This window comes from Camelus bactrianus, chromosome 32 (assembly GCF_048773025.1).
Source record: "Camelus bactrianus isolate YW-2024 breed Bactrian camel chromosome 32, ASM4877302v1, whole genome shotgun sequence".
Lineage (NCBI taxonomy): Eukaryota > Metazoa > Chordata > Mammalia > Artiodactyla > Camelidae > Camelus > Camelus bactrianus.
Genome location: NC_133570.1, coordinates 23886374 through 23906072, shown reverse-complemented (window position 1 = coordinate 23906072; position 19699 = coordinate 23886374). Strand labels below are relative to the sequence as shown.

General features: G+C 39.2%; 1 pseudogene; it reads right to left on the bottom strand.

Moving 5' to 3' along the window:
• Positions 1–287: 287 nt before the first annotated feature.
• LOC141575757 (dual specificity tyrosine-phosphorylation-regulated kinase 1A-like) lies at positions 288–19031 on the bottom strand (annotated as a pseudogene).
• Between the last annotated feature and the right edge of the window lie 668 nt (positions 19032–19699).

Below are 19699 nucleotides of genomic sequence, written 5' to 3'. Positions count from 1 at the left end.
GTGTTCTTACATAAATGACCCAGTTGTAATGGGAAATGTCTTCTGATAATATTGCTGCTAATCCCAACGCGACATAAATAAAAGAACAGAGACGCTTACCATGCCTTTCAAACACCAATACCACCATCCCTTCCATACAGCTGAGGGTGATGGATGCTGCATGAGCTGGAGGTCCCTCTTCCTGACAGGACTGCGTTTCCGTGACCAAGTGTGTTTGGAGGACTTAAAAAATCCAAATGTCCCACCCCCAACCTGAAACAAAACAAAAACAAAACAAAACTGGAAAGAAAAAAAAAAGGAAAAACAAACGGGGAAAAAAAAACACCCTCTTGGGGCCCTTTATGCAAATTATATGCAGTGCCTTTTATTTTAAAATTAGTTGGCAAATGATCAAGACCAACATCGGAACAGTAACTTTTGTGGAATAGAAAGATAAAAAAACCCCACTGGCAGGTTAAAATGAGGGAGGCAAAAAGAGGACACCTCTGAGCTATCCATGAAGATGGGTTTGGACATGGCTCTTTTAAAAACTTCATTGTCCCTTTGCAATCTTTCCAAGTTAAAAAAAAAAAAAAGTCAGCTTTGCCCTCTTGTAGCGGTTCAGTGTGTTAATCTCCTGATTCAAGCAGCTTTGCATTTTATTTTTTGGGAAAAAAAACCACCACTTCTATAAAAACACACAAGAAACAAACTCAAGTTTCAATTTAGTCACGAGCTAGCTACAGGACTCTGTTGCACACAAACTCCTGTCATGGGGGACTGTTCTCTGTCAGCCCCTTACCTCACTGTCCGATGTCCTTCAGTCAGGTAATGCGCAGGACCTGTATTAGCAGGAAACTGGTACACTGGATGTCCAGCTATGCCAGTCTCTTGGCGGGGATTGGAGTAGATGGTTAAATTAACGTCCATAGCTCCATTCTGTCTGAAGTCCAAGGTATTAGCAGCCACTGGGCGGTTCTGCTAGGCCTGACTGCCTTGATTGCCAGTAGAGGAGGAAGATGTGGAGGAAGAAGTAGTTGAGGAGGACAGGGATGTCATGGAGTGGTGACAATGGCCAACCTCCATAGAATCCTGGGTAGAGGAGCTATTTGTTGGAGAACTGTAGACCCTTGGCCTGGTCCGGTTACCCAAGGCTTGTTGTCCATGGTGGTGCTGGGAACTGTTTCCATGGTGATGATGCAATGCATTCTGTTGAGGGGCTACATGGAAGGCTGTTCCTTGAACGGGATGAGTTTCAACAGTGACTTGTGTGGGAGCTTCAGTGCCTGACCAACCAAGGGGAACAGGAAATTGCTGGCGCACCTGGAAGAACAGATTTTAAGAGGATTTATTCAGAGTACCGCTGCCAAGTTTCAATCTTCAATGAAAGGCTACAACACTAGCATTTACATTAATTAGAGGGTTTTGAAACTTTAATGTGTTAGATAGTTCTGTAACACAAACTTCCAAATACGTTCAAGGGTAAAAAACATTTTACTATGAAATCTTCAGCAAGTTATACCCATAAACAGGCTCATATATTTTACTGGCCACCTTCTTTCCTTGGGAGCACTGCTTATGCCAGGCGTCAGCAAACTTTTTCTGGAAAGGCCCATAGCGTAAATATTTCTGATGGGTCCCAAAGGAATTCTTCACTGTCCCCCTAAAGCCCCTCCCCTCTCCATCTTTCCTGTTTTGATAAAAGCCCTACTACTCATCCAGCTGCACGACCATCCCTCCAATTCAGACAGCCAGTGAGCACTACTGAAGCCACCTCCAAACCAGAGCCCAGTCCGGCCTCTCTTCTCCATCTCCAAAACCTGACCCTAGATGAGGCCACTACCAATCTCTTGCCCAGACTAATACAACAGCCTCCTAAATCAATCAACTCCCGTCTTCCATCCTTGCCTTTTTCCAAACCACTCGCCAAAGAATAGGAAGAATAATTCTTTTTTAAAAGCACAAATCCAAGTTAGGCAAGAAAAGGAAATAAAAGGCATCCAAATTGGAAATGAAGAAGTAAAATGGTCACTATTTGCAGATGACATGATATTATAAAGACTCCATCAAAAACCTGTTAGAACTAATAAATGAATTCAGTAAGGTTGTGGGGTACGAAATCAATAACAGAAATCTGCTGCATTTCTGTACACTACTAAGGAAATACCAAACAGAGAAATAAAGAACACAATCCCATTTACAATGGCATCAAAAAGAATAAAATACCTAGAAATAAATTTAACCAAGGAAGTGAAAGACCTGTATATTGAAAACAAGACACTAATAAAAGAAATAGAAGACAAAATAAATGGAAAGATAGTTCATGCTCGCAGATGGCAAGAATCAATGTTGTTAAAATGTCCAAACCACCCAAAGCAATCTACAGATTGAGTGCAATCCCTATGGCAAAATTCCAGTGGTCTTTTTCAAAAAAATAGAGAACAAATAATTCTAAAATTTGTAATCCACAAAAAAACCACTGAATAGCCAGAGCAATCTTGAGAAAGAACAACAAAGATGGAAGCATCATGCTCTGTGATTTCAAACTATAATACAGAGCTATAGGCACTAAAACAGTAGAGTATAGCATAAAAACAGACCCATAGATCAATGGAACAGAACAGAGAACCCAGAAATAAACCCACGCATATATGGTCAATTAACTGATGACAAAGGAACCAAGAATATACAATGAAGAAAGGACAGTCTCTTCAACAAGCTGTGTTGGGAAAACTAGATAGCCATACAAGAAGAATGAAACTCAACCACTATCTGGTACCAAACCCCAAAATTAACTCAAAATGGATTAAAGACTTGAACCTAAGACCTGAAATCATAAAACTCTCAGAAGAAAACATAGGTGGTAAGCTCTTTGACACAGGTCTTAGTGATGATGTTTTGAATCTGACACCAAAGCGAAAGCAACAATAGCGAAAATAAACAAATGGGACTACATCATACTAAAACACTACTGCACAGCAAAGGAACCAACAAGATGAAAAGGCAACCTACTGCCTCAGAGAAAACATTTGTAAATCGTGTCTCTGATAAGGGGCCGTATCCAAAATATATAAAGAGCTCTTAAAACTCAACTGCAAAAACCCAAACAATCCAATTAAAAAATGAGCAGATCTTAATAGACATGTTTCAAAGAAGACACACAGATGGCCAACAGGTACAAGAACAGATGTTCAACGCCATCAATTATCAGGCAAATGCAAATCGAAACCATGACAGATATCCTCTCGCACCTGCTAGAATGGCTACTATCAAAAAGACAACAAATAACAAATGTTGGCAAGGATGTGGAGAAAAGGGAATCCCACTGTTGGTGGAATATTAACTGGGGCAGCCACTGTGGAAAATAGTATGGGGGTTCATCAAAAAATTAAAAACAAAATGACCATATCCAGCAACCCTCCTTTTAGGTATTTATCTGAAGAAAACAAAAATACTATCTTCAAAAGATACATGTACCCCCATGTTCACTACAGCATTATTTACAATAGCAAAAACATGGAAACAACCTAAGTGTCCACCAACGAATGAATGGATAAACAGAACAATCCCAAACCCATGTGCAACCTGCACAATCTGTACAATGCTCATCTCTCCAACCTTTCCCTCCAGCCACCTGGGCTCCAACTATACAGGGTCTTCCTTCTATTCCTCCACCTGGTCAAAATCTTTCAAATCCCTCAGGATATTTGTCCTTACTGTTCCCTTCTGCCTACAATGCTCTGATTTCTAATTTCTGCTTGGATGCTTCTTCCTCACCCATTCAGTTTCAGAGTCTCCCCTCACCGCCACGGCTAATGCTGCCCCAACGTCTGCAGCAGAGGCTACTAGCTGTCCTCAAAAAAACATATTCTTCTTCCTGAGCACATGACTGCACTCCATATACTAGCCTCCCCTGTACAAGACATGGCCATGTGACTGTTTTAGTCAAAGGAATATGAATGAAAGTCCCTATGTCATGGCCAGATCTGGCCCTTAAAATACCTCCCAGGTCCTTCGCCTGCTGGAGGCAGCAGACAACCAGGCCCTCGGGGATGGGCAGTCACAGGATGGTAGGGGAGAGCCACACCACTAACCTGAATACCCATGCAGGACTATTACATAAAAAAGAGTACTTTTATTCCTTTAGCTACCATATTTTGGGGGTCTACTGATCTGCTATCAGTTGGGCCTACTTGAATTAATATAGTCCACCCAAAAAACAGCTATTCTCTATTACATTAGGTTTTGTTTATTAACTGTGTCACTGTAAGCGCTAGGAAGGCAAAGACTGTGTCTTTAGCACCAGTAGCTAGCACAGATCATTAAGTATTTACTCAATGAAGGTGGTCTCAGAATCAAAATTTCAGAAATACTATTGAAAATAATCCAGTAGAAAAACAGAAAGTTCTCAGAAAACACTAATGGTTTTTAAATTATGAAGCTACTCACAGGGAAATATATACATGATCTTGTGGTGGCTCACAGTGAAAGAGAACGTAACAATGAATGCATATATACGTAACTGAAAAATCGTGCTCTACACTGGAACTTGACGCAACATTGTAAAATGACTATATCTCAATTAAAAAAAACTTAAAATAATTAATGAAGCTACTCAAAATTCATGCATAAGAAGAAATGAACAAAATATAACTATACTCTGTCCAGCACCACTTTTCATTTCAGACTTTGCCAAAGGTGATCGCACTGACTGTGTCTCCGAACTCTGTTACTGGGAAGCTAAACTGATAAAACTACATGGAGGGCAACTTGGCAACAACAAAATGACAAACCACATTATTCTTTGACCCAGCAATTTCACGTCCAGGAATTTTTATCACAGACAAACTGCATGTGTGGATGATCTATATATAGGGTTATTTATTATGGCATTATTTGTGATAGTAAAAAAGACTGAAATAAGCTAATATGAGCTACTGATACGACTTACAGAATATCTAAACAATGGAATACTGTGACTTAAAAAAACAAGAAGAATGAAAAAGCTCTCTATGTAATGATACAGAAAGATCCATATATATATATATATATATACATATAAATTTTTTAAATATATGTGTAACATGTTAAAATAGAAAACCAGGTGTGAAACAGTGTGCATGGTACGCTACCGTCTGTGTACAAAGGTTAGGTGAAGAATATGTATTTGTATTTGCTTGCATGTGTATAAAATATCTCAAAAAGGATACATAAAGCTGGTAACATTAATTTAGAAATTGGGTGGCTAGAGGACACAGAAGGGAAGACGGCTCACTGAATCCTCTTTTGTTTAATTTAAACCATGTGAATGTATCAACTATTCAAAAATTAAATAAGAAAAGAGCTGAGGCAAATAAGGCACAACACTGACATCTGTTACACACGGGGGGGGGGGGGGGGGCAGGTGGCTTGCGCTATGCCCAGGATGGTTTTGTGTGTTTGCAGCATTTACTGTATTTAGAGGGAGAAAGGGAAGAAGGAAGGAAGGTTGTTCTAGAGAATCAGGGAAAGCCTTTGGCAGAGATATTTAAGACCCGCAGGATACACAGTAGTTACCAAGGCAAGGCCAGAGGAAAGGAGCACTCCAGGCTGATTGCAGACGACGGGAGAAACGTGAGCGAGAACACACATTTTATATTCCAAAAAGTGAAGAGCATCCAGTAAGACCAGAGAGGAGGATGAGCGGCCTGCGGAGGGGCCGGACCACCGGAGCCACGGTAACCTCCCTAAGGAGTCTAAACTCTTTTTCAGTACGAGAGAAGGCCAAGAACTGGCTGAAAGCAGGGGCAAGAGCTGGATCAGACTGCTTGACCGAACACTGACTCGGCTGCAGAGAAGAGAACGGGATAGACTGGTGAATGAAACTGGACGGTGGAGGACCAGTCAGAATAGTCTTTCTAATCAGATAAACTAGAGATGGTTGTCGCAAGGGGGTGAAGTGAGGTGGGGAGAATAAAAACACACACAGGCTATTCAGAACGCACGCTCTCCACCCTCTGATTCGCTGTAGGCGTGAGGGAGAGAGGAGTCCGGATCAAGTCCCCAGGCGCCAGGTGTACGACCTGAGCAAAAGGGTGAGTTCAGGGCCATTTGCACCAAGAACAGGTAAGGGCAGGAGGGCGGCGGTGGACGTGGAAATGATGGCAGCAGTTCACGGGCCGCATCTGGAGCGTCGTGTTGTGGAGCCTTTCAAAGCGATACTGACAGTAAATGATTAGAAGTAAAGGCATGAGGCTCAGGAGTGACATGTAGAGCAGCAATAAAGATGGAAGTGATGTGCCTCAGGACGGTTGCTGCGGTCACTGGTGAGAGCTGTGAGGTGATCAGGAAGTGTGTCAGGTGAGGGAGAGGGGCACAGGGTGGGAGCAAGAGGAGAATCCAGAAAGGAGACGGCGGGGGCGGGACGGGGTGGGACAAGGGACAAGTAAGACGGAGGAGAGAGCTTCAAAGAGCAGGGGCAAGCCAGTGTTGTCAATGTGAGTGAGGAACAGAGCGAAGTGACCGTGTGCCGTCTGGACACCTCGTGACCAACACTGGTGACCCTGCAGGAGCAGCTCTTGGAGCCGGGAGGCAGCCCAGCTGGGGCGAGCTGAGGAGCTGGTAAGGGGGACAAGACAGAGCCCTCAGGAAGCAGAAATGTGGGGTGAGAAAGACATGGGCCAGGGAAAGGTTTTGCTTCCGACGGGAGACCTGGGGACGAGCAGGGGCTGCAGACAAGGAGAGACATGGACGGGACAAACGGAGACTGGTGACACACAGTGAGGAGTCCCTTTCCTAAGACTGTTCCTTACACAGTGACGAGTGAGAGAGAACAGAGAAGGCAAGACCAAAGGTTTCTAAGAGGAGAAGGAGGGTTTGAAACAATTATTAAAGAGAACGGGAGAGAGATGATGGCTGGAGAACCAGGAAAGCTTGCCCAGGAAGGCTGGTGACCATGAGCAGACAGCTGCACACGCAGATTTCTGCACCGGGGACGGGGGCTGGTGTTCATCAACTTCAGTTTTATTTCACTCATCAAATAATATACTGGCTTCTTGTTATAAAACACCACTATGCAGTACTCAGCATGAATTAACTTATTATTTTACAAACGGTATTTAATGAATATTTTTACTACCACCATCTGCTTCACCCCTTAAAAAATTTACTTAACTAGATCCTCTTTAACAGCTTTAAAAAACAAAAAACGAAACAAAACAACATGGAGGTGAAAATCAAACCACAATTCAGAATCAGATTCTGATTCAGAATCTAGGCCTGTCCGTGATCAAAGGCCACGGGAGGCAGAGAGTGCAGTAATTAAGATGAGCCTCAGGAAGTTACTTAACCCATGAAGTCTCAGTTCCCAACGTAACATGAAAATCCACACTGTGTGAGGCTCAAAATGCTGCCACGGTAAATGAATAAACATGGAAAAAACACTTGAAGCAATGGCTGGTATGCGCTTAATAAATGTTAGCTATTTCTAAACAGGGATGCGCATCTTCAGTCAGAAATAAATTAGAATGCCTTATAAACGAGGAAGGTACGGCTCTGCAGAGTAAATGACACAATCATTCAGAAGTCACCTGGCGCCCAGTGCTGCCCCCCCCCCCCCCCCGGGCACGGCAGTCATGGGGTGAAGGGCGGCGCCAGGGCCCACCTGCGGGCTGTGCGTCTCGCAGTCCATGGCCTGGACGGCGGCGGTGAAGCGCCCGCCGCTGTGCCGCTGCTGCTGCTGCGTCGGGTCCGACCTGGCTCTCCCACTGCTGCTCGTCCCCGACAATCCACCTAAAGTATCACAGCGCAACACACCTTGTGAGTTGAAAGTTAATTCTGTCCAAGTACATATCCTGCAACTGTAACATTAAAACTGGAACTATGTCACCAAAAAAATTTCTATTAACGCGAAAGTATACCAGGAAGGCATCCAATTCTCTGTGGCCTTTCGCATCAACCACTGAACTAAAATATAACCGAGTTTGGTTACATCGGGAAAACTCAAGCATGTAGACCAAGTATTTCTATTTTAAAAACAATTTAAAATTTTGATTTTGTTCCCAAGCAGCATTTATTGACACATATAACTAAGTGTTGGAGCTTTAGGGGAGGTGACTTTTTTTTTTACTAGCCACAAAGAACAGATTTAGGGCAAATAGTTCTTCCCTACCCATTAACAAACCTTAAAAACACTTTAAAATAACCCCCACTTTGTAAAGAAAAGGGTAAACACATCAAAGCCTAATTAATCTCAAAAGAACCGACCTGAGCTTGAAGACGTACTAGAGGTGGTGCCCGAAGACTGCGACTGCTCCACGCTGGGGCTTGTGGACACACTATTACTCGTGTTTGTATCTTCATCAGCTGTCTTCTTGAAAAAACTGTGCTGCAGGGCATAGTAAGGTTGAATTCGAGCTTTGGGGTCATAATCAAGCATCCTTAAAATGAGGTCTTTGGACTTCAAGCAGTCAGCTATGTATGACCCGATTCCCCAGCACGACGCCCACCAGGTCCTCCTGTTTCTGCTCCAAGAATATTATGAAGTTTATGGGTTCCTGGTGGTTTACACTCCTAAAAAGAAAGATGAAAAGACTTCCTTTAAATTTGATGGAATATGTAAAAGCCTACATAACATCAAATATGTTTACCTGTATGATATGTTGAGGCCTTTATTAAAAAGAATGCTTTATAGTTAGAGCCTCTGTATTTTCACACATTACTATTCTGAATGCACTGTAGTTCGGAGAAATTCAAAATAATTTTGAGACCAAAAACGACTATAAAGATCATCTAGCCCAGGGATCAGCAAACTACGTCCTGGCCCAGATTCTGTTTTTATACAGCTTCAGCTATGAACGGTTTTTTCATTTTTAAAGACTGTGAAAAACAAAGCCAAGTAACAATACGTAACAGAAGCCCACGAAGCCTAAAGCTTTACAACGGGGTCCTGTGCAAAGGCAGCGTGCCAGCCTCTGCCCCAGCCCGGGGGGGGGGGGGGAGGCGAACCTCTTTTCTGCCCGACGCACCTGTGAACTCAGGTGTACTTCCTCAGTAACCGCGGCTCACTAAAGCTGTGGGGATCACTCCTAATAAAGAATCCCAGGTCTAACTCTCCCTGCTCCTATTCAGATAAGTTGAAAGCAAATTATTTATGCCTCCCTTTAGAAAATATGTTTGATAATAAATTGTCTTAACATGCACTGAGATTTTCTGGAAACTCATTTTTCAACAAATAACAATATAACCTTTAAAATCCCTAAGACTACTGAATTTACTCAGAATAGTATCAGTGGAGTTTTGTTTCTAAGAAGAATGTAGAAATTTGCAAGAGACCATAGCTCTTACTCTAAAAATCAAGAACAAGCCAAACAGGCAAACCACAAAATCACTGCTTTTTAAAAACCCATCAGAGAGCTAAGGACTAAAGAAACCACAGTTAACTAAATTCTAGAAAATGAAAAGCCTTTCCTGGGAGAGAAGAGACTTACGGTGGGAGAAGAGCAAACGCCACAGATCTGATGAAGGAGAACCCAGCCCAACTCCAAACCAACTTCTAACAGCTACGTGTGGCTAGGCTGAAGAGTGGGACAGGCAGAGACCCGGAGAGGATCCCCCAGGGCTCTGCAAAGCTGGGGCCGGAGCAGCCGGATGGGCACAGATGGCCCTGAAGCACAAGAAGTTAGGAATGGGCTGCTGGCTGGTCAACACATATAAAAGATCCATCCAGTCTCCACAAACACTGCTTAAAACCTATGAAGACAGCGGAGAATAGAATCTAAGTCAAACAAACAAAACAAACAAAGCCCAGATTCAGCTAAACTACAAAAGAAATTGACTCAGTCTCTTCACACTCATGGTCTGGAGAGCGAGAGGCATGCCTCTTTCTACAGGGAACCAGGATTCACTTCCACCTCAACTGTTCTTAAAGACACAAAGTCCAGCATACATTAAAAAAAAATTCCAGACATAAGAAACAAAAACTGGGTCCATAATCAAGTGAAAAAAACTGTAGAAAACCCACATAAATAAATGACCCAAATGTTGAAACTGGCAGAAAGGCATTTAAAACCATGATAAGAAGAATTTAGTTCAAAAGGCAGATAACGTGTGTGGACAGTTGGGGAGTTTCAGAAGAGAAAATTAAAACTATTAAAAAAAAAAAGGTAAATAAAAATGTGAAAATTTCAGAACTAAAAAATACAGTATCAGAAATGAAGAATTCATTTAATGATTTTTAACAGCAGACTGGGTTCAGCAGAAGAAAAACAGAACTAGAAGACAGAGCAAAAAGAATCATCCAATACCCCCCACAACTAAACAAACAAAAATTAACCAAACCAACACACAAAAGGAAAACAAAAGGAGTAAACCGAACAGAGACCTCTGAGATAATACTGAGCACCATACATTTAATTGGAGAATTAGAAGAGAGAGTGAAACAGAACAAACATTTGAAAAGATAATGTCTGAGCTTTAATTTAAAAAAAAAAAACTGATGAAAGAGATCAACGCACAGATCTAACAAACTTAGCAAAGTCCATGGAAAATAACTGTAAAGAAAACTATACAGAAGGACCTAATAGTCAATTGCTGAAAACTCAAACATTAAAAAAAGAAAAGAAAAGAAAAATCTGCCAGGGAGAAGAGAAATATTTTATAAAGAGAACAATGCTTAGAAAAACCAATGACTTCTCTTTAGAAATAACGTAATACAGAAAAAAACATCATTAACATCTGTAAACAATGTTATACCATCATCTCTTTTGCCAAAATGTAAGCCTAGAATTCTACATCCATTGAAATTTCCGTATCTATGGACAGTACTTTCCCCCAAATAAAAGTGAATAAACATATTTTCAGGCAAACAACTGGTGAGACAATTAATCAACAGAAGTTATTCATTGTAACACAAAAAGTTAAAGGAAGTTCTTCAGGCTGAAGGAACATAATACCAGAAGGGAATCAGGAACCGCAGAAAGAAATGAAGAACTAACTATATGGGTCAAAAGAAAGAACTTCTTATTATCTTTATTTTTCATGTCTTTTTAAATCTCCTTAAAAAGTTCTTTTTAACTTAAGCAGCTGATGTGTTGTGAGGATTATGACAAGCGCTACACAATGATAAGCGTGGAAGGGTCAGATAGCAGCACACGATTATTACATGGTTTATCAAGTGATCTAATATCCTGTTAAGGTCAACTGACAAGTCAAAATGCACATAATAAGCAACATTAAAAATTACACAAAGAGGAATAGCTAAAAAGGCAGTAAGAGAAGATGAAATAAAATATGAAAAAGTACTCCACTCAAAAAAGAAGTCAGGAAAGAAGGAACAGGAAACAAAGAACAGGGAAGAAGAACAGAACACAAATAAGAGAACAGTCTAAAATCCAAACCTGTGAAATACTAAATGGGCCAAATATTCATTGTGAAAGAAAGATACTGATTGGGTTAGAAAGCATGACTCCACTACATGTTGTAGACAAGTCATACTTTATATATAAAAGTATGAACAGGTTTAAAGTAAAGGGTAGAAAATATATACTATGAAAATGTTAAGAATTAGAAAGCTGGTACAGCTGCAGTAGTATCAGACAGAGTAGACTTAAAGACAAACCATCAGTAGAGATAGAGAGAAACACTTCATGGGGATAAAAGACTGAATTTATCACTAAGTCCTAATAATACTAAACGGATATACCTATTAAGAGAGCTTCAAAAAAGAAACAGCAACTAAGATAAGATTAAGTCAAATCCAGAATTATTACTGAAGATTATGCACTCCTCTCAGTTATTGATACAACAAATATACAAAGATGCAAAGGATGTAAAGAAAAATATCAAACAACCTGACCTATACTGACATTTATAGACCACTACACCAAACAAATGTAAGTGTACATGAAACACACACCGAGACAGATTACATGCTATGTATAAAACAAGTCTCAATGGATTGTAAAGGAGTAAAATCATGTTTTCTGACCACAATGATACTCTATTAGAAATCAGTAAAAATAAGTTATCTTTAAAAATCATCGGACCTTTGAAATTACATAACATTCTAAATAATCAGCCAATAAAGAAATCACAGGAGAAATTAGAAACATTTCAGAATAAATGAGTTAAAACATAACATATCAAAAACTGTAGGATGCAGCTAAAGCAGGGCTTAGAGGGAAATCTATACCATGAAAAGCTACAGAAAAAGAAGAAAGTTTTTCCACACTCAGAAGCTTGAAAAAACCAAAGTCAACCTAAAGTAAGGAGAAAAAAGGAAATAACAGAGGGAAAATCAATGGGAAAGAAGTTAGACTAAGAGTATGAGAAAAATCGAAAGCCAGTACTTTGAAAAGATTAATAAACTCACAAGTCTGATAAACCCCAAGCAAGACTAATAGAGAAAAAAGGAAAGAAAACACAAATGACCAATATCAGGAATAAAAGACAGACTATCACTACCAGATCCTCCAGAAATTAAAGAGACAATTACAAAGTATTATGGGTAATTTTATAACAAGCCCAACAACCTAGATGAGAAGGACAAGTTTCTTGAAATACGTAGCTACCCAAATTGACTCAAAAGTAGCTATATATTTACAAAATATGTCAACTACAATCAATAAAGAACATCCCAGGCTGTGCTAAGTTCCACTAACTCCGTTAAACCTTTACAAAAGAAGTAACGCCTGTTTTATACAAAGTCTTTCAGAAAAACCAGGAACGAATACTTCCCAATAGTTTTGAGACCAGCATGATCCTAAAATCAAAATGTAATGAAAATATTACAAAATTTTAGACAAAAATCCACTTAACTACAAAGAAACTAGTCTCCTATCAACAGACCAGCAAACTGAACCCAGCAACATGTAACAGGATAGCATACCAAAAGTAAGTGTGGCTTACCACAACACGACCTGAATTATTACAAAAGTTAATTAATGTACTTCACCACAAAACAGAAAAAAAATCATGACCAGTAGTAGAGTGCATGCTTAGCACATACAAGGTCCTGGGTTCCGTCCCCAGTACTTCCATTATAACCAAGCAAACAGCTTTCAAATCATGTCTACAGATACATGAAAGGCCATGTGACACCTTTCAAAACCCATTCATGATTTAAAAAAACAAATTAAAAAACACCTCTCAAAATATCAAACATAAAAAAAATCACTCCTTCAACTTGATAGAGGGCTATGAAAAATACACAACTAATGTCACTGATGTTGAATGACTTTTCTTTAAGGCTCAGTACATGGAAAAATGTCTGTTCTCATCATTACTATTCAATATATGGAGATCCTAAGTCAGTATAACAAAATAAAAAGAAATAAAGGCATACAGATTAAGAGAATGAAACTGTTCATTCACGAGGACTTAATTATTTAACAAAAGTCTGCAGAATCCCAAAAACAAACAAACAAACAAACAAACAAAAACCCTAGAACAGGTGAATTTGGCAAGGTGTTAAGACACGAAGTCAATATACATAAATCTACTGTATTTCTACATATTAGCAATGAAAAATTAGAAATGGTATTTTAAAAATAATGACATTTAAAATACCCCTCAAAATTTAAAACTTAGAAATAAATTGAACAAATTTAGAGCCAGACTTCTGCACTAAATGCTACAAAATGCTAAGAGAAATTTAAGACCTAAATAAATGGATAAACCATGTTCATAGATTAGAAGAGTAACTATTGTTACGATGTCCATTCTCCTGAATGGAATCTCAGTGCAATCCTAATGAAACTTCCAGCAGGACTTTATATACAAATTTATAAGCTGATCCTAAACTTTACTATGTAAATAGAAAGGACCTAGAGGGGGAAAACCCCAACAATTTTGAAACAGAAGAGAAGAGCTGGTGGGCTTATACCACTTGAATTAGAGACTTATCACAGAGCCACAGTAATCAGCAATGTGGCCCTGGTTCAAGGACAGACAGACCAATGAAACAGCAGAGTCCAAATAAAGATCCCCACACAAAAGATTGATTGCTTTTGGATAAATGTGCCAAATCAGATCAACAACTTAGTGCTAAGCATGTGAGCAAAATGAACTTCAACTCTTATATCCCCATCCCATACTCAAAAATGAATTCAAGATAGACCATGAACTCTGACCGTAAAAGCTAGAATCAAAACGAACGACCTTCAAAGGAGAGTCTCTTCACAAACTTGAGGAAGGTAAAGATTGTTCATAAAAAAGAGTTGACAAATTTTATTTTGTCAACTAACATTTTCTGTTAATCAAAAACTACAACTAAGCAAATAAATGGGCAACTCACAGTCTGGGAAAAAATACTTGTCACATATATGTGACAAAGGCTTATATCCATTATATGTTAAAAAAAAACCTCCTACAACTCAATAATTAAACATTCCTATAACAAACAGGCCAAAGACTGGACAGACTGTCACAAAAGAAGATATATGAATGGCTAATGAGCACAAGAAAAAGTGTCAACATTATTAGTTGCGAGGCAATGCAAATGAAAACTGATATATACCGATTAGAATGGCTAAAATAAAAAAAACCAAACAACCATATCAAATGGTGAGGATGTCATACAACTGAAGACTCACATGCAGGGGGGATAAGATGATAAGACTTTGGGGGACTATTTGGTATTTTCTTGTGAAGGTGAACACACATATACCCTAATGACCTGGTCACTCTGCTTCTAAGTAGTGACCCCAGAGGAATAAAAACATGTGCACAAAAGATTTATAAAAAATGTTCCCAGCAGCCTTATTTGTAATAGTCCTAAACTGGAAACAACCCAGCCAACCACTGAGAGGTAAATACAGATAAATTACGGTATTTCCATTCAGAGAAATACTACAATGCAATTAAAAGGAATAACCTCTTAGACACACAACAATATGGATGAATCTTCAAAAACAATGTCTGTTAAGTGAACAAAACAAAATAATAAATACTATAGATTCCATTGACATGAATTTTGCTTAAGAAATAGTTAAAACTAACTTATAATTACAGAAATCAGAGAGAGGGTGGGATGACAGAAAAGGGTCACAAGAGAACTTCTGAGGTGGCGGAAATAGTTTTTTAGGTAGTGGATACACTGCTGTATATAAGTTAAAACTCAACAAAGTGAACATTTAAAATAATGCGTATCTTATTGTATATAAATTATACTTCAATAAAACAGCATAATTTCCAGTCTTAATTCTTCATCCTCCTTCCCCACCAAAGGAAAAAAATACATAGTAAATATGAATTTCATTACTAGGAAGCAAAAATGGGCTCTTGAAACATAAAATGAGAAATTAGGAGTAAAAATAAAGTCACTAAGGAAATAAACCACACAAACATACCCGCTGACAGTGCATGCACTTCTATTTATACTTACGGTTAGAACCCCTAGTGCATCCGTCACAACGTAATCGTTTGGTTATGGATTTGATTTTTTTGTTGTTAAAAATTTATTTCTGTTTAGAGAGAAATAATTATTTTACACTTTTAAAAATTAATTTTCTTAAGTCAGTTGCTAATTGCAGCTCAGGAAAATCTCATAAAATCTATAATTAGTATGTATTAAATGTAGGTTAAGATACTTTCAATTTTAAGAAGGGAAAAGATCTATCTACTCTTTTTTGAAATGCCCCCCAAAATAATTTAAAATAATAATTATTATAGCCCAGTTTTGGAGAAATGATAGGTTACAGCCCATAGTTAACTGTGGTTTTCCTAAAGCAGAGATTAGGGAAATGGAATGAGATGAATGTTTCATTTAGAAAAAGGGAAGAACTAGCAGAAGTAGGCAAAAAACTTCAAATTGGAGAAAGAAGCAGAAGCCTGTATCACAGAGAGATAAACACATTAAAGAGGCCTCATATCCTCCACGCTAATTAAAATCAACTGGTAGGAGCTACTCTGAACGCTGGTGAAGCTAAGGAGGAGTCCCAGGCTGTGCTCTGGTTCAGTGGGAAAAGGGGCCATGACTGATAAGCTATGTGGACAAAGGCCAAAGGGCTCAGGATGTCTGCTTGGCATTTTCCATCCTTTCTTTATGTGGAGCAGGTATCATTTAGCTGCCGGATATTGCACTGCCTGAAACTTTAGACAATGAGGCAGAATGCAGTAAGTTACAAATCAGCTGTGAAAGACAACTACATTTCTTTTTAATATTCTAAAAAAAATTGGTATTAAAAGTTAAGACTGCATAGCTGAAGGTGAAGTACAGCGAACATCACCTTCAGTTCACTGGAAATGACCCCTGGTGGCAGCATCGCTGAAATGCAAGGGCAAAATAAAAACCAGCGAAAATGCAACCTCTTAAGTGCTAAAAATGCAGAACTACAGTCACAGGGTGTCTGGTATACATATCACATACAATCATGTATTTATAGGTTATATCCATCTTATACTAGAAACAAACTAGATTACAAAACACACGATTATTTTCAGATACATAAAACAAGGAGGTAAATCAAGATGTAAAATTGTCATCATTTACTCCTTTAGACTGACACAGTTTCGGTATCTGAAAATTACTAAAACAAACCTAACATTTTAAAAGCCTCACTTCCAAAGATTTTGGAGATGTGAGACTCCTGCTATCCATGCCATCAAGCTGGGAATCTGAAATCTATCAAAGGACCATCCAGTCAGATCATATTCTTGTCACAAACGGCTTGAGTCAAAAATCCTTCTCTCTCATCTCAACTTAAAAAAATAAAAGCCATTTACTGCAATTGTGACTTCTACTGTTCACAGCTGCACTACTGTGAACTGTGACTTCACTATACACCCAAACTATAAGACACAAAAGCCAAATCTACTGATTCTACCATTGAAACAAGGAAGGGCGATTTGATCAGCTGCCTCAAAAGGCAGAGACATACAGGTTTTTTTTTCATTTTTTTCAGTTTTATTAGGTAGAACTGTTACAATATGCACATAAACAACATATTGCATGTGGATACATATACACTATATACTGCACATTAAAAAAAAATATATATATATATGTACTGACATACAGTTTTCAAAATGAAGCCTTAAAGAGAACCCTGAGGATTAACCAAACACTAGTCTGTAACAGATAGTTTAGGTCAAACTATAAAAAATATATATACTTAAGTTACCAATGGAACCAATTAACTGTAACACTAATTTCAAGTAAAAAGTGTGCTTAAAGACAGTTCAGTAAAAAGAAATAAAGGCTCAAAAAAAAATTCCCTGTTTTACCCATTTTCCATCTTTGGTCTTTAAGTTCCAAGTGCCATCTGGCAACTTCTTGAAGAACTTTCTTGCTTTTGGTGCTTGGTCAAGGATATGAGCAGGTGGAATACCCAGAACTTCCACTGTTTTATTCATCTGATCTACCTGTGTTCAAAATAAAAACAAAAGCCCTGTCATTTCTACTGTAGTACATCCTACTTCTGCTCATCAATTCATTCATTCATTCATAAATTATAAATGCGGTGAGGGAGCAGGCGCACTTCAGGCCTGGCACAGGACGAGTGCAAGGGCCTGGCAGGGCCTGCGGCTAGACCAGACAGGAGGCTGTGTGCGGGGGCCGGTGGGAGAGAGGGAACGGGAGCAGAGGGAGCAAGGGACCTTCAAGCTGCTCAAAGGGCTTTGGCTTTTACCGTGAGTGCGGTGGAAGCCTCTGAAGTTTCAGGCGATCTCAGTATTGTTTAAGCCCACGGAAAAGGTACTATTACAGGGTGATGTTATTTATTATTAAAAGAAAAACAAATATACGCTATGGTAGTTACTGCCAAACAGGAGCTCACTAGCCACAGTGAAGTGACTTAAAAGGAAGGCGGAAGGGACAGGTTCCTGACACTATTGACAGCTGTATAACCCAGGACAAGTCATTACATTTCATTAGTCTTTCTTGTCTCATGTGTAAATGAGTGGACTGGTCATGATCTGCAACTTTTAATTTTTCTTTAAAAAACAAAGAAACACCAAAAAAAAAAAAAAACAAAACCCCACAACCCAGAACCCCACAAGTGAATAGTTTCAAAAACCAATGAAGGCCCAGTTCCTCTGACTGTGAGGGAGCTTGGCCTCTCCCTCCCTTGCCCTCCCACCCCTCCCAGGCACTGCCTCTGACCTGCAACAATCTTCTAAGAACACAGACTGAAAGCCTGGGGACTAGAAGAATCACATTAGTCTGTAGCTCTAACTAGGTTCTCTAATCCTAATTTGCCCTAAATTATTGAGATCAAATATCCATCAACCCTCCCTACTGGTCATCATTTACTTTAACTCCAAATCATACCCCCAAAATTTACAGTGACGTTCACACTGTTTTTAGGGTGGCCCTCAATTCTTCAATATCATCTTTTTCTGTTATTATACTTATTAACATTTCAGATTATGGTTTGAAACTATGCTACAATTGAAAGTATCTGGGACACCATTGACATTTTACCATCAAGAGTAGCTTCTGCCACTATCAATATAATTTTTTATTCCCCGGGGACTGATATAGAAGTCACCCTTACACCTGGCCCCCTAGTGGTTCATTTTGAAAATACATGTATAATCCTTTCTTCCATTAGTCCCGGACCTACTCATTTCTCTGTAAATGATAAATAATAAAACACCATGACAGAAGTTAGTATGGAGCTATGTATGTAAGGTTTGAATTAGCACCATGTAACCTCTACATCTTCCAGGGGTCACCTGATCAAATGCATCTTAGTCCCAGTCTGCTCTGCACAGCCTCCAACACTTCAATATCCAATACCCTTTCCACTGTTCCCTCAGGACCTCATTTTGTCAGCAGCAAATTTTCCAATGTCACATTCTCTTTGCATTTTTTCCTTTCTTTTTCTGACTGAAACCTGAGGACATGTAGTCCTCTTGGGTGGCTCTATTCATTTGTTGCCGTATCTACACCATTTCTCTTCTTCCGCCTCAAAAGCCTGTCCATGTTCATCAATGGCTATACCGTGGACCATTCTCTCTCGAGCTCTGTTTCTTTCTCCCAAGGTTCCTTTCAAGCATCTCCTCTCCTCTTAGATCCTGTCCATCCCCAGGCTTGTGTCCCTTTCTCTAACACTGTTGTCATCATTCTTCATGACGTCAGTATCTATCTTGCAAATCTACCCATCTTGGTTGCTTAAATCCTTTGACAATTATTTTATGATTTTTTCCCCTCCTCCCCCCAATTTTGGTCCATTTCCCATGGTCATGTCTATTAATCCATCATGACCCGTAATTACATGCCCTGTAACACCTTGATTTAAACGTTTACACTCTCTGATCATCACTTCATGTACTTCAAGCTCACTCAATCACATACACTAATATTGAAATTATGTATATTTTTCTACCACCAACAGGTACCTCTAATTATCTGATGGAACTTCCTCTCCTCTGCTCATCACCCTCAGCAGGTCCCCATTTACCTTTTTACAAAGCATACCTGTATATTCATTTTCAAATTCTGTATTTCCCTTATTTCATGTTCTTGACCTGAAAATACCAAACGAGTTTAATCCTGCATCTAACCAGGTAAACCGGTTCCCATTTCCATACAAACCTGATGTGGCATCTCAAAATTCATATATTCTGAACTAATGGTTGATTTTTGCTTGGTTTTTTGTTTTTGGTGGTGGTGGTTTTTGTTTTTTTGTTCGTTTGCTTGTTTGTTTGTTTTTGGTGGGGGAGGTAATTAGGTTTGTTTATTTATTTTTAGAGGAGGTACTCAGGATGGAACCCAGGACTTTGTGTATGCTAAGCATTC